This window comes from Sciurus carolinensis, chromosome 15, assembly GCF_902686445.1.
Source record: "Sciurus carolinensis chromosome 15, mSciCar1.2, whole genome shotgun sequence".
Lineage (NCBI taxonomy): Eukaryota > Metazoa > Chordata > Mammalia > Rodentia > Sciuridae > Sciurus > Sciurus carolinensis.
In genome coordinates, this window is record NC_062227.1 from 14,253,389 (window position 1) to 14,266,001 (window position 12,613).

Sequence of the window (12,613 nt, forward strand, 5' to 3'; positions counted from 1 at the left end):
CCAGGATCAGATGGCTATATCTATGTGAATTTGTCTCTGTGTCTCCTATTCTGATCCACTGGTCTGTGTGTCTGTGTTTATGCCAATGCTATGCAGCTTTTGTTACTATAGTTCTGCAGAATAATTTGAGATCCAATATTGTGATGTCTCTAGCACTGTTTATATGACTTAGAATTGCCTTAGCAATTCTGAATCTTTTGTTCTTCCACATGAATTTTAGGAGTACTTTTCCTAGTTCTGTGAAGAATGACATTGGTATTTTGATGGGATTGGATTGAAGTTGTGTATCAATTTTGGTAATGTGGCCATTTTAACTATATTAATTCTGTCTATCCATGAAACATGGGAGGTCTTGCTATCTTCTAGAGTCTTCCTCAATTTTTTTCTTCAGTGTTTTTCATTGTAGAGGTCTTTTATCTCCTTGGTTAGATTTACTCCTAGGTATTTTTTTTTTTTTTAAACTGGAATTGTTTTCCTGATTTCTTTTTCAGCAAATTCATTCTTGGTGAATAGGAAAGCTATTGGATTTTGCATGTTGATTGTTTTTCATCCTTCTATTTTTCTGACTTTATTAACTCCAGAAGTCTTATGGTGAAGCTTTTGGATCTTCTAAGAATAGGATTATATCATGTAGAAACAGCAATAATTTGACTTTCGTTCCTTTTCTTGCCTGATTGCTCTGTCTAGAGTTTCAAGAATTGTATTTAAAAGGAATGGTGAGAGTGGCCCTCTTTATCTTGTTCCAGATTTTAGAGTTTTTCTGTTGGGGTTTCCGGGACCCCCAGCCTTGAGCACGGTCAAGATGGCGCCTGACGCTGAGCCAAAAGCGGCCAGCTATACAGTAAACAACCAGCGAATTCCAATGATTGGCTAGTTAACGATGTGATTAGAGCATGCCCCCCTCGTTTACCTATTCTATACCTGCAGCTGTCCGCGCGTTTACCTCGTGTGCTCTCCCCTGATTGGTTGAAGTGTATATAAGCTTGATGGGCGGGGGAGTAGCAGAAGAAGCTGGGAGTAGGAGCAGAAGCTGAGAGCAGAAGCTGGGGGCAGAAGCTGAGAGCAGAAGCTGAGGGCAGGAAGCTGAAGCTGAGAGTAAGAAGAAGCTGGGAGTAGGAGCAGAAGCTGAGGGCAGAAGCTGAGAGTAGAGTCGCAGAAGAAGCTGAGAGTAAAGTAGCAGAAGAAGCTGAGAGTAAAGTAGCAGAAGAAGCAGAGAAGAAGAAGCTGAGAGAGGGGGGTAGAAGGGAGGAAGAAGAGTGCGGGCAGGCGTGAGCCCAGTGGGAGAAGCGGGACGACTGGAGCAGGCGAGAGTTAAGCGGAGGGAAAGAGAGCAAGAGAAAGAAAAGAGAGAAGAAACTGAGAGTAGGAGTAGGAGCTGGGAGTAGAGGCGTGCAAGCGGGCGTGAGCCGAGCGGGAGAAGAGTGAAGTGCAGGAGAGGGAAAGAGAGCGAGAGAAAGGGATAGATAAGAAGGAAAGAAAGGAAGACTGTACGCAATATACTTCCAAAGCTTCAGACGTTTGTCGTGTCTCTCTCTGCGGGCAGAGGGAACGCGATATTTTCCCTGTTCATTATGTTGGTTTGGGGTTGGTCATATATAGCCTTTTAATGTTGATATTATGTTCTTCTATCCCAAACTTCTTCTGTGTTTTTATCATAAATGGTTGCTGATTTTTGTCAAAGGCTTTCTCTGTATCTATTGAGATGACTGTGTGATTTTCATTGTCCTTCATTCTATTTTGTGGTAAATTACATTTATTGATTTGCACATGTTGGACCATCCTTGTATTCTTGGAATGAATCCAACTTGGTCATGATATACAACCTTGATGTACTTTTGAATATGATTTGCAATATTTTATTGAGAATTTTTGCATCTAAATTCATCAGTGATATTTGTCTGTAGCTTTCTTCCCTTGGTATGTCCTTATTTGGTTGATCTTGTTATGAGTGTGATATTGGCTTAAAGAATGAATTGGGGAGTGTTCCCTCCCTTTCTATTTTATGGCATAATTTGAGGAGCATTGGCATTCATTCTTCTTTAATGGTTTAGTAGAAATCAACTGAAAATCATTGGGTCCTGGATTTTTCCTGAAGGACTTTTTATTATTGTTTCTATGTTGTTGTTAGTTATTGGTCTGTTTAGGTTTTCTGTGTTCTCTTGGTTCAATTTTGACAGATCATATGTGTCTAGAAATGTATCTGTTTCATCTAGATTTTTCAATTTAAATTTTCAAGAGTCCTTAATAATTCTCTGCATTTCAGTGATTTTGTGGTGATTTCTCCTTTCTAATCTCCAATTTTATTAATTTGGATCTTCTTTTTCTTTTGGTTAGTTTGGCTAAGGGCTTTTTAATCTTGTTTATATTTTTAAAGAACCTATTCTTAAAAAACAAACAAAAAGAACCAAATCTTCACTTCAGCTCTGATCTTATTTCCTTCCTCAGTTGGGTGTTTTTTGAAGAGCTGCACTGTTTATTCAAATATACATATGAAAGAATAGAAATATGTGAATAGCTAGCAAATTTTAGAGAAATCAAAACTGTGGGTGTGTTGCCAGATAGTAATTCAACCTAGAAAACCAAGAACAGATGAATAGATTAAGGGAACATGATACCTGAGTAACTCATCCTTGTTTGTACGAGATGTAATAAAAGAGAAAAGTATAAAAATCAATTAATGGGTAAACGAGATCACACAGTGAATGATTTGGGGAAACAATCTCCCTATGTGAAGAAGAATACAAATAAAGTTGGATCACTTCCTAATACCACCTACACAGGTAGATTCTGGACTGATTAAAGAGCCAAGTGTGAAAGACAAAGATGAGCCATTAATAAAGAACTAAGGGGGCCAAAGAGGTCTGTACAACTATAAAAGCACAAACTGAAAGAAAAATAATCGATGGCTTTCATTACCTCAAAATTCAGGATGTTCAATGACACAGATAATAAATAGGTGATAGATATTTGACAGTGCATTTGCATAAAGCAGGAACTCCTAATAAGAATGAACAAATAAAAGGCAGTAATTAGAATTTAAAAACGGGGAAAGGATATGTACAAAAGAGCCATAAAGCAGGAGATTCTAATTACTACTGAAGGTTGAAAATCAGAAAATAGGGGTGTCAAACTGGCTTCAGTCTTTGGGATTACAGGCATGTACCACAGAGACTAGCCAAATTATTTATTTTTTAATTCACAAATATTGTGTATACTTATGGTGTGCAAAATGACGTTTTGATATATGTATATATTTTGGAATGGTTAAATAAAGCTAAATAATGTATTTAAAAAAAAGAAAATAGGGGCATAATATTAGGCAAATGTTTGGTTCTTCATAAGAAAAAGAAAACAGGGTTTAAGGGGCTGTCTTGAGAACATGGCTGAAGGTGTGTTTTAGTCAGTTTTTTTGCTGCTGTGACTGAAAGACCCGACAAGAACAATTTTAAGGAGGAAAATTATATTGTAGGGCTCATGGTTTCAGAAATCTCAGGCCATAGAGGTGAAGCTGAACATCATGGTAGAGGAGCGTGACAGAGGGAAGTCACACACATGGTGATCAGAAGCAGAGAGACTCCACTCACCAGCTACAAAATATGTACCCCAAAGCCACGCCCCCAACGCCTGCCTCCTCCTACCACACCACTCAATTAACACCATCAGGGTATTAATACACTGATGGGGTTAAGGCTCTCATACCCAATCATTTCCCCTCTTACATTGTCTCACACATGAGCTTTTGGGGCATACCTCATATCCAAACCATAACAAGGTGGTAACATAACAGCTGGGGTGGAAATTCTTCAACATAGTTTGATTTTTTTAACCATGTGCAAGTATTATTCTGCTGTTATTGTTAAAGAAAAAAGTTTATGTCAACCTGCCTCTGTATCTTTCATAAGTTGAAGAGAATATCTCACTTAAGATTCACCTAAATAATATAAAAAGTTACATAATAATTAAAAAATTTAAATACAGTTCCAAAAATGATATAGAAGGATTCAAGTAGGTATGTTTTTATTTGACAAAATAAAAAACAAAAAAATAAATCTTTTACTATAATTATATACACCCCAACTTTACTTGGCACAACATTTTTAGAGGGTTACAAGAATATAACATTAAACAGAAAAAAATTGGCTTGAGAATAAAATAAATAAACCATGAATTTTTATTTCTAAAGTACTTTATGTTTTCCTTTTTTAATATGGATTTCTTTTCTTAAAATTGTTGGCTGTTTCAGGTAAAGCCAGATAATTACAAAGAAGCTAGTATTTCTCAACATTATAACATGTAGAAACAAGCACCATTAACATTAGCTTAAAGTCTTGCAGACACTTTACTTTGGATACATATATAACTAACATAGATAAACATCTAACATTCTCAGGATTCTTGCATGTCCAGGTGTCCCTCCATATCTGGAGGGAATCAGTTCCAGGATCCCCTTGTGGATACCAGAATCTGCAGATGCTCAAATTTCTTATAGAAAATGGTGTAGTATTTGCACATAACTACACACATCCTCCTGTATACTTTCAATCCTGTCTAGATCACTTGCAATACCTCCTATGATGTAATGATATGTCAATAGTTTTTCAAAACAGTTGTATTATTCAGGGGATAATGAACCCCTCCCCAATTAAAATCCAGTAGATGTTCAGTATAAATGCGATTTTTTTCCAGAATGTTTTTGATCTTCAGTTGACTAAACCTACAGATATAAAGCCCCTGGATATGGAGGATCTACTCTGTGTGTGTGTGCGTGTGCATGTGTGTGCATGCACACTTATGGGTGTACTCAACAAAAAGAAAAAACATCATGGAAACGTGATCTTTCTTAAGAAAGCAGTGTGACATGGTTGGGGATATAGCTCAGTTGATAGAGTGCTTGCCTTGCAAGTTCAAGGCCCTGGGTTCAATCTCCAGCACTGAAAAAAAACAAACAAACAAACAAACAAACAAACAAAAAAAAAAAAAACAAAGAAGAAAGCAGTGTGACTTGGCACAGACCCTGGAGCAAATTGACTTGGGCTCTATTCAGATTCTACCTCTTACTGTCTATGTTACCCTGGGTGAATCACCTCACCTCTCTGTGCTTTGATGTCCTCAGTCAAAAAATATGATGTCAATAGCACCTTCTCCCCAAGGTTTCCTTGAGGACTGAGTCAGTTAACATATAGTGCCCAGGACAGTGTCTGGTACCTGGTAAGCCTCTGTCTAGAAACACTGTCTTTTGGCCAATTTCTGGTAGTCAGAAGGCACTAGGAGGACCAGGAGGGGACTCTGTTCTGAGTCTGGGCTGGGCACCCTCTTTGGTGATGTCAGATGGTCTGAGCAGAGGTTTACCCGTCGGTTTATTTGCGGGGGCTGGAAGGTGGGGTCTACTATTCCTGGGGTTCCAGGGCTACTTCCAGGTGTCCTGTGAACAGGAGGTCTCTTGCCTCCTGTGGGTGGGTGGGAATGTATGGTAGACAGCTGGGGGAGAACATTTTAATTTCTTTGTTGGCTTTTGTGTCTCTTTCCACCTGCTCCTCTTTATTCCATTATGCACGAGTTTCACTCTAGTACATTTCCCCCAAACTCTGCTACCCCAGAGCACCAACTGCATCATCTGGTGCCGGAGTCAACCATGAGCTAGGCAGGCCTGCATGACTGTGGATGTGTCACCAATGAGAAAGCCAGTTGGCACAGGGGTGACGCCCTTGCTTAAGATCATACAGTTGTTATAAGAAAGAGCAAAGTCTGGATCTATACCAAGAGCCCATTGCCCTTGTCTATTTGTTAAATAAATGATTATCAAGTATGTTTGGGACTGTGCTGGGGGGACAAGATGAGTACAGGATTGTCCCTTTCTGAGGACTTTCTTGCCGAATGGATTTAGAAGAGGTTTCCTTCAGCACAAGTGGTCAGAGCATTTTGATCTCACCAGGTAGTTTGTAACTAATAGAATTAATGTCTGACAACATATTGGAAGGAAGGGTGGCTGTAGACATAACCAGGCCAATTTTAAAACTTGATAAACTGATTTTAGAGTTCTTCTGGAAGAGAGAAATATAAACATAAGAACTGCAGAGCTGGGCGCGGTGGCACACACCTATAATCCAGTGGCATGGGAGACTGAGGCAGGAGGATCACAAGTTCCTGGCCAGCCTCAGCAACTTAGCAAGATCTTAAACAACTTAGTGAGACCTTGCCTCAAAATAAAAAATAAAAAAGGACTGGGGATGTAGCTCAGTGGTAAAGTGCTCCTGGGCTCAATCCCTAGTACAAATAAAGAAGAAGAACGGCTGACAATATTTTGAGAAAGAAAGGAAACTGGTCCTACCAGATGCAAAAATATATCAGAAATCTACACTAACATACTGGCAGATTTGTCAAGGTAAAAGTGACAGGTGTGCGGAAAAAGACAACAAACCCACAACAGAAACAACACACTCAACAACAGAAATAAGAAACCATATATTTGTAGTAGGAATAACATAAAATATTTGCTGGTATCTATCATAGATTTTGCAGATCATAGAGTGATTTCAGTTCTGGGAATCTACATCACAGAAATTCCCGCAGATGCACATGAAGTTGTATATTCAAGGATGTTCATTTCAGCCTTGCCTGTAAGAGAAAAAAAGAGAGAAAGAAAGAAAGAAAGAGAAAGAAAGTTAAATGTTTACAAAGAGAAAATTGGTCAAATAAATTGTACTACAGGACTTGCTGCATGGATTAGAAAGAACAAAGTACTGGTGTGAATAAACTCCTGCTTGGGGTCAAAACAATGAAATTGCTCTTTTTACACTGTTTGAAAAACCATCTGACTGTAAGTGGATATGTAAGTGTTTGGAAGCCTTTCTTGGGATAGCCCACCTGTTCTTGGGATAGCCCATACAGTGTTGACAGTCACCTCTGGGGAGGGAGTGAAACTGATGTTCAAGTTTTATTCCTCATGTCTCCTCTTTGGCTGTTTGATATGAATGCACATCACTTGTGTAATTTAAAAAATGTGAACAAGGAAAAAGCATGACTTCTCATCTCTGGGAATGACAACTAAGGGACCTCACGTGTGTGGTCAGCTAGAGGCAGATGAAGCATGGGTCCAGAGCCAGAGGGGCCACACCCGCACGGGGTGACAACAAACAGACCTTTGGGAACAGTGACAACAGGCACAGGTTCCTCGTCCAGCTCAGCTCCAACCAGAGAGCACAGGTAGTCAGCACCAGGGCTAAATGAAGATTTCATTTTTTGCTGGAACAACAGAACCAAGACTTTTGAAAAGGCAGATGTGACAAGCATTTCAACTACTTACCACTCAAAGATCCTGAGCAGCGAATGCCCAAGGCAGCGAGGTGCGACAACAGCGCAGTCCTGCTCTAACTCAAAAACCTCTTGTTTGCCCGTTTGCCAGGTAGAGATGTGCATGTAGATCCCGCTGGACTTCCTGCAGCGCGAGGGACCCCAGTGGTCTGCATGCAGGGACCTCGGCAGGCAGGTCTCAGGACCTGACCTCAGACGTCCCTCGAATTGGGCTGAGAAAGGGCCGAGGTGCCAAGGCAAATCTTGGCGACCCGAAGACACCTGGGGGCACCAGCAACACGCAGCGGTCCTGCCCGCCTCCTGCATTTGTAGGGGCGTCCCCGCAGGGTGCACGAGGCCATAGTGGAACAAGATACCATGCTCCGTGCTGGTGACAACCTGAACCACGAGTCAGATTCTCTTTCAGGAGTCAAATTCCCTCCGCAGGAACCCTGGGCGAAACCACCTGGTCCCTCAGTTTTGTATCAGCCATTCTGTGGGAGCAGGGGGGTGCTTGAGAATTGGCTGCCAGGATCTTTGGGTTTCTCAGTGGACCATCCAACATTTAAAGCTTTCTGTCTCATGGGCTTCCATAAAATAGGACATTGGCTGGTGTGAGCAAGAAAGGAGCCTCTACACTGTCACCCAGAAAGGTATTGCCTATTGTTTTATAAAGTGATCGCACCATTTTCCACTTCCAATGGCAGAGTACAAGGCCTCCAGTTTTCAAGGCCTTGCCAATATTGGTATTAGCTCTCTTTTTGAGGACAGCCACGCCGGTGGGTGTGCAGCAATGTCTCTTTGTAGTTTTAGTTTGCCTTTTTTCTCATAGTGATGTTGAATATTCTTTCTTGTGCTTATTACCATTAATATGGCTCTTTTGTTGAAATGCTACATCTTTCGCCCATTTGTAAACTGGGTTTTTAATCTTAGAATTAAATACTTTTTTATGTGTCTGGATACACATCCTTTATTAGATACATGATCTGCATGTATTTCTTGCAGTCTGTGGCTTGTTTTCATTTCCTTCATAGCGTCTTTTCTTTTATGTCTCATGCCTTTGGTGTTATGAGAATTCTTTCCCAAACCCAAGATTTGAAAGGTTTTCTCCTAGAAGTTTTATAGTTTTAGCTCTTACATTTAAGACTACAGTCAACCTCAAGTTAATTTTTTTTTTTTTTTTTTGTAGCGGGTATTGAACCCAGGAACCCTTAACCACTGAGCCACACCCCCAGTCCTTTTTATATTTTATTTAGAGACAGGGTCTCGCTGAGTTGCTAGGGCTGTTCTAAACCTAGCTAAGGTGCTAAGGTTGGCTTGGAGCTCGTGATCCTCCTGTCTCAGCCTCCCGAGCCTCTGGGATTACAGGCATGCACTGCTCAAGTTAATTTTTGTATTAGTGTGACCTATATAGCAGGGTCTAAGTTGGTTTGTTGGTAAATGGATCCTGTATTAGGTTCCAAGGGCTTCTGTGACAACTTAGCACACATCAGTGGCTTAGGACAGCAGAACTTCTTTCTCACTGTTCTGAGTCGAAAATCAAGAGTGGTTCCAGCACTGCCCTCCCTCTGAAGGCTCTGGGGACACTCCCCGCCTCTTCTGGTGGCTGTTGGCCATCCTCAGCTTCAGCTGCACCACTCCGATGGCTCTCAGCCTCAATCTTCACACTGCCTGCTCCTCAGTGTGCCCTCTCCTTCCGTTTCTGCCTTAGAGGAACACTTGTGGCATTCCATGCCCACTGGGATAATGCAGGCTAATCTCCTCTCACAGCCTTAAGCTAATCACACCTGCACAGATGCCTTATTGCAGACAAGGTAACAATGGCAAATTCCAAGGATTGGGTCTTGATTCCTTGGGTGACCCACATTAACCAATGTTCCCAGCAACACTTGTTGAAAAGATTTATCTTGTTGGGCATATTGGCACATGCCTATAATCTCTGTGACTTGGGAGGTTAAGTCAGGAGGATCCCAAGTTCAAGGCCAGCCTCAGTAAATTAGTGAGGCTTCTAGAAATGACGTGAGACCTTGTCCCCAAATAAAAAATAAAAAGAACTTGGAGAGGTAGCCCCGTGGTAGAGCACTTCTGGCTTCAATCCTCAGTATCAACTATATGATCTTTTCCCCACGGAATTGTCTTGGCACTTTGTTAAAACATGAGCGTTCATTTCTGGACTCTTAATTTTGTTCTATTCATGTAGTATTATATCAGTAACATGCAGTCTTGCTAACAATAGTAAGTTATGAAATCCTATAAGTTCTCCAATTTTGTTTTTTTTAAACATTGTTTTGGCTACTGCAGGACCTCTTTGTTTTCTTTCTTCCTTCCCTTCTTCCTTCCCCATTCCTTTCCTTCTTGATTTGGGCAGTGCTGGGAATTGAACCCAGGGTCTCAAACATGTGAGGCAAGTGCTCTACCACTGAGCTAGACCTCCAGCCCTGTTAATCTATTTTGAGTCAGGGTCTTGCTAAGATGGAATTGGAAAATGTTCCCACCTCTTTTTTCTGAAGGAAATTTATGAGCTATTGGTATTATTTCTGTAAACATTTGATAGAATTCACTAGTGAAGCTGTCTGGATTTGGACTTTTTTGTGGGAAGATTTTAAATGACGAATTCTTCTTATAGATCTATGAAGATTTTATTTCTTCTAGAAAATCTTATTGCTTTGATAATTTATTTTTTTCTTGAAACATGTTCATATCATTTAAGTTGTCTTATTTGTTGGTATAAACACACAGACATATAATATTCTATTACAATTTGTAAAATTTGTAGTGATGTTGTTTCTTCAGGTCCTGATTTTGGTAATTTGAGTCTTCTCTGTTTTTGGCTATTTCAGCTAAGGATTGGGAAATTTTGTTGATATTTTTAAAGAAAGACTTTTGACTTTATTTGATTTCATTAATTTTTTCAATTATTTTTCTGATTCCCTTTCTAGCTTTTTTCCTTCCTTCTACTTCCTTTAGGTTTAATTTGCTCTCCTTTTTCTAGTTTCTTAAAGTGGAAGCTTGATTATTGATTGGAAACCTTTCTTTTTCCCTGACACAGGCATTTATAGCCTGTGTAAGTTTCCCCTTAACTACTGCTTTAGCTGTGTCACATAAATTTTGCTGTATTGGATTTAATTTCATTCAGTTCATAATATTAAAAAACTTCCCGTGGGTATCTTCTTGATCCATGGGTTATTTGGAAGTATGTTGGTTAATTACCAGATATTTGGGGGGTTTCCAGTTTTCTCTCTAATGTGGATCTCTGCTGTCATTGTATCATGGCCAGAGAGCACACTTTTCATGATTTCAATCTTTTAAATTTTATTGAGACTTGTTTTATGGCCCAGCAGGTGTAATATCTTGGAGAATGTTTCATGTGCACTTGAAAAGATTATGTATTCTGGAATCTCTCGTTAAATGTGTTCAAGTTGGTAGATAGTGTTCAGATCTTCCCTATCCTTACTAATTTTTTTTCTGGTTGTTCTATTGATTATTTAGAATGGGCTAGTCAAATCTCCAGCTATTACTGTTAAATTATCTACTTTCAACTATGTCAGTTTTGTTTTAGACATTTTAGGAGTCTATTTTTATAAGTATATACAGACTTGTGTTTGTAGTCATGTTTCTATTTCTTTTAAAATTTTAAAATTTGTTTTACTTAGTTACCCATGACAGTAGAATGCACATCAATATATCATATATAATGGAGTATAATTTCTCCTTCTTCTGGTTATACATGATGTAGAATCCCTCTGGTCATACCCTGTACACAGGGTAATAATGTCTAATTCATTCTCCTATCCTTCCTACCCCCATACCCCTGCCCCTCCCTTTGATCCCCTTTACCTAAAGTACCTCTATTTCTTCTCTAGCCCACCATGACTTTTCTAATACCAATACAGGATTCTTCAGCTTTTTCATGGCTTCTTTTCGCATGGCCTGTTATTTTTCACTTTTTACTTTTCTCCCGATTTGTGTTTGAATCTAAATTATGTCTCCTGTGGATCAGAGTTGGGTCTTTTATTTTTTATTTAGTTTGTCAGTCTCAGCCCTTTGAAGGTTTAGTCCATTCACATTAATGGAATTTTTGGTATGATTATGTTATGGTTTGGATATGAAGTGTTCCAGAAAGACTCATGTGTTGGAAGACTTGGTCCCCAACGCAGAAATATCCAGAATTGGGACTTTTGGGAACTCACTGGATCATGAGGACTCTAAATTCACTAGTGGATTAACCCATTTGATAGATTACTAATTTGGGCTACTGGGTGGTGGCGGAAACTGAGCAGTTGGGGTATGGTTGGAGGAAGGTCCCTGAGGGTGTGACCTTGGGATTATACCTTGCCCCCAGACCCTTCCTTGCTCTCTCCGATTCTGGGATGTCATGAGCTCCTCAACTTTCCTCCACCATGCCCTTCTGCCATGATGTTTCTGCGCTGGAGCATGCCGACCATTAACCGTAACCTCTGAAACTATGAACCAAAAGAAGTCTTTTCTCCTCAAAGTTGTTTTTCCCAGATATTTGTCACAGTGATGAAAAGCTGACAGCACAGGTTGGAATTTCCCTGTTTTCTATCATTTTTGTACTTCTATTCCTCCTTTACTGCTTTCTTTTGTGTTAAACACTTTTAAAAAATTTACTATTGTAATTCCTCTAATTTTTACTATCCTTTTAATTGACAAAAATCATGTATTTTATGGTGTACAATGTGATGTTTTGATCTATGTATACATTGTCAAAAAAGATTCATTAGTAAAAGCTAACATATTTCTCACCTCACCAATTTCCGTTAATTTTTTTGTTATACTTTTTTTGAGTTCCTGTTTTCTCTAGTGATTATAATTTGCATTTTATGATAATACATATCAGAGTAACAATTCCAATAAAATATCAAACTTTTGTTTACTCTCTATTAATAGTTTTGTGCTATTGCCATGTACATCTGTTATAATCCCCCCAAAGCAGCTGTAATTATTTCTGTGCACACTCCTATCTTTTAAAAGAGTAAAAATGAAAAATGCAAAATACTTTTATAGTTTTTAAAAATTTTACTCTGGAGCTGGGGATGTGGCTCAGGTTATCTAACATGCACAAGTCCCTGGTTTCAATTCTTAGCACTACAGAAAAAAAACTTAGTCCCATATTTACCATTTCTGTTCTTCCTACAGACAATGTCGCCAGTGTCGCTTCCTTCCAGGCTGAAGAAATTTCCTCAGTGCAGTAGTTGCCCTTTATACACGTTATGGACAGAAATTACTATTGCAAACTCCAAATGGGGTTTTAAATCATTCCATAGACTGTTTAGTTCTAAAATGACCCCAGTTGAGTAAT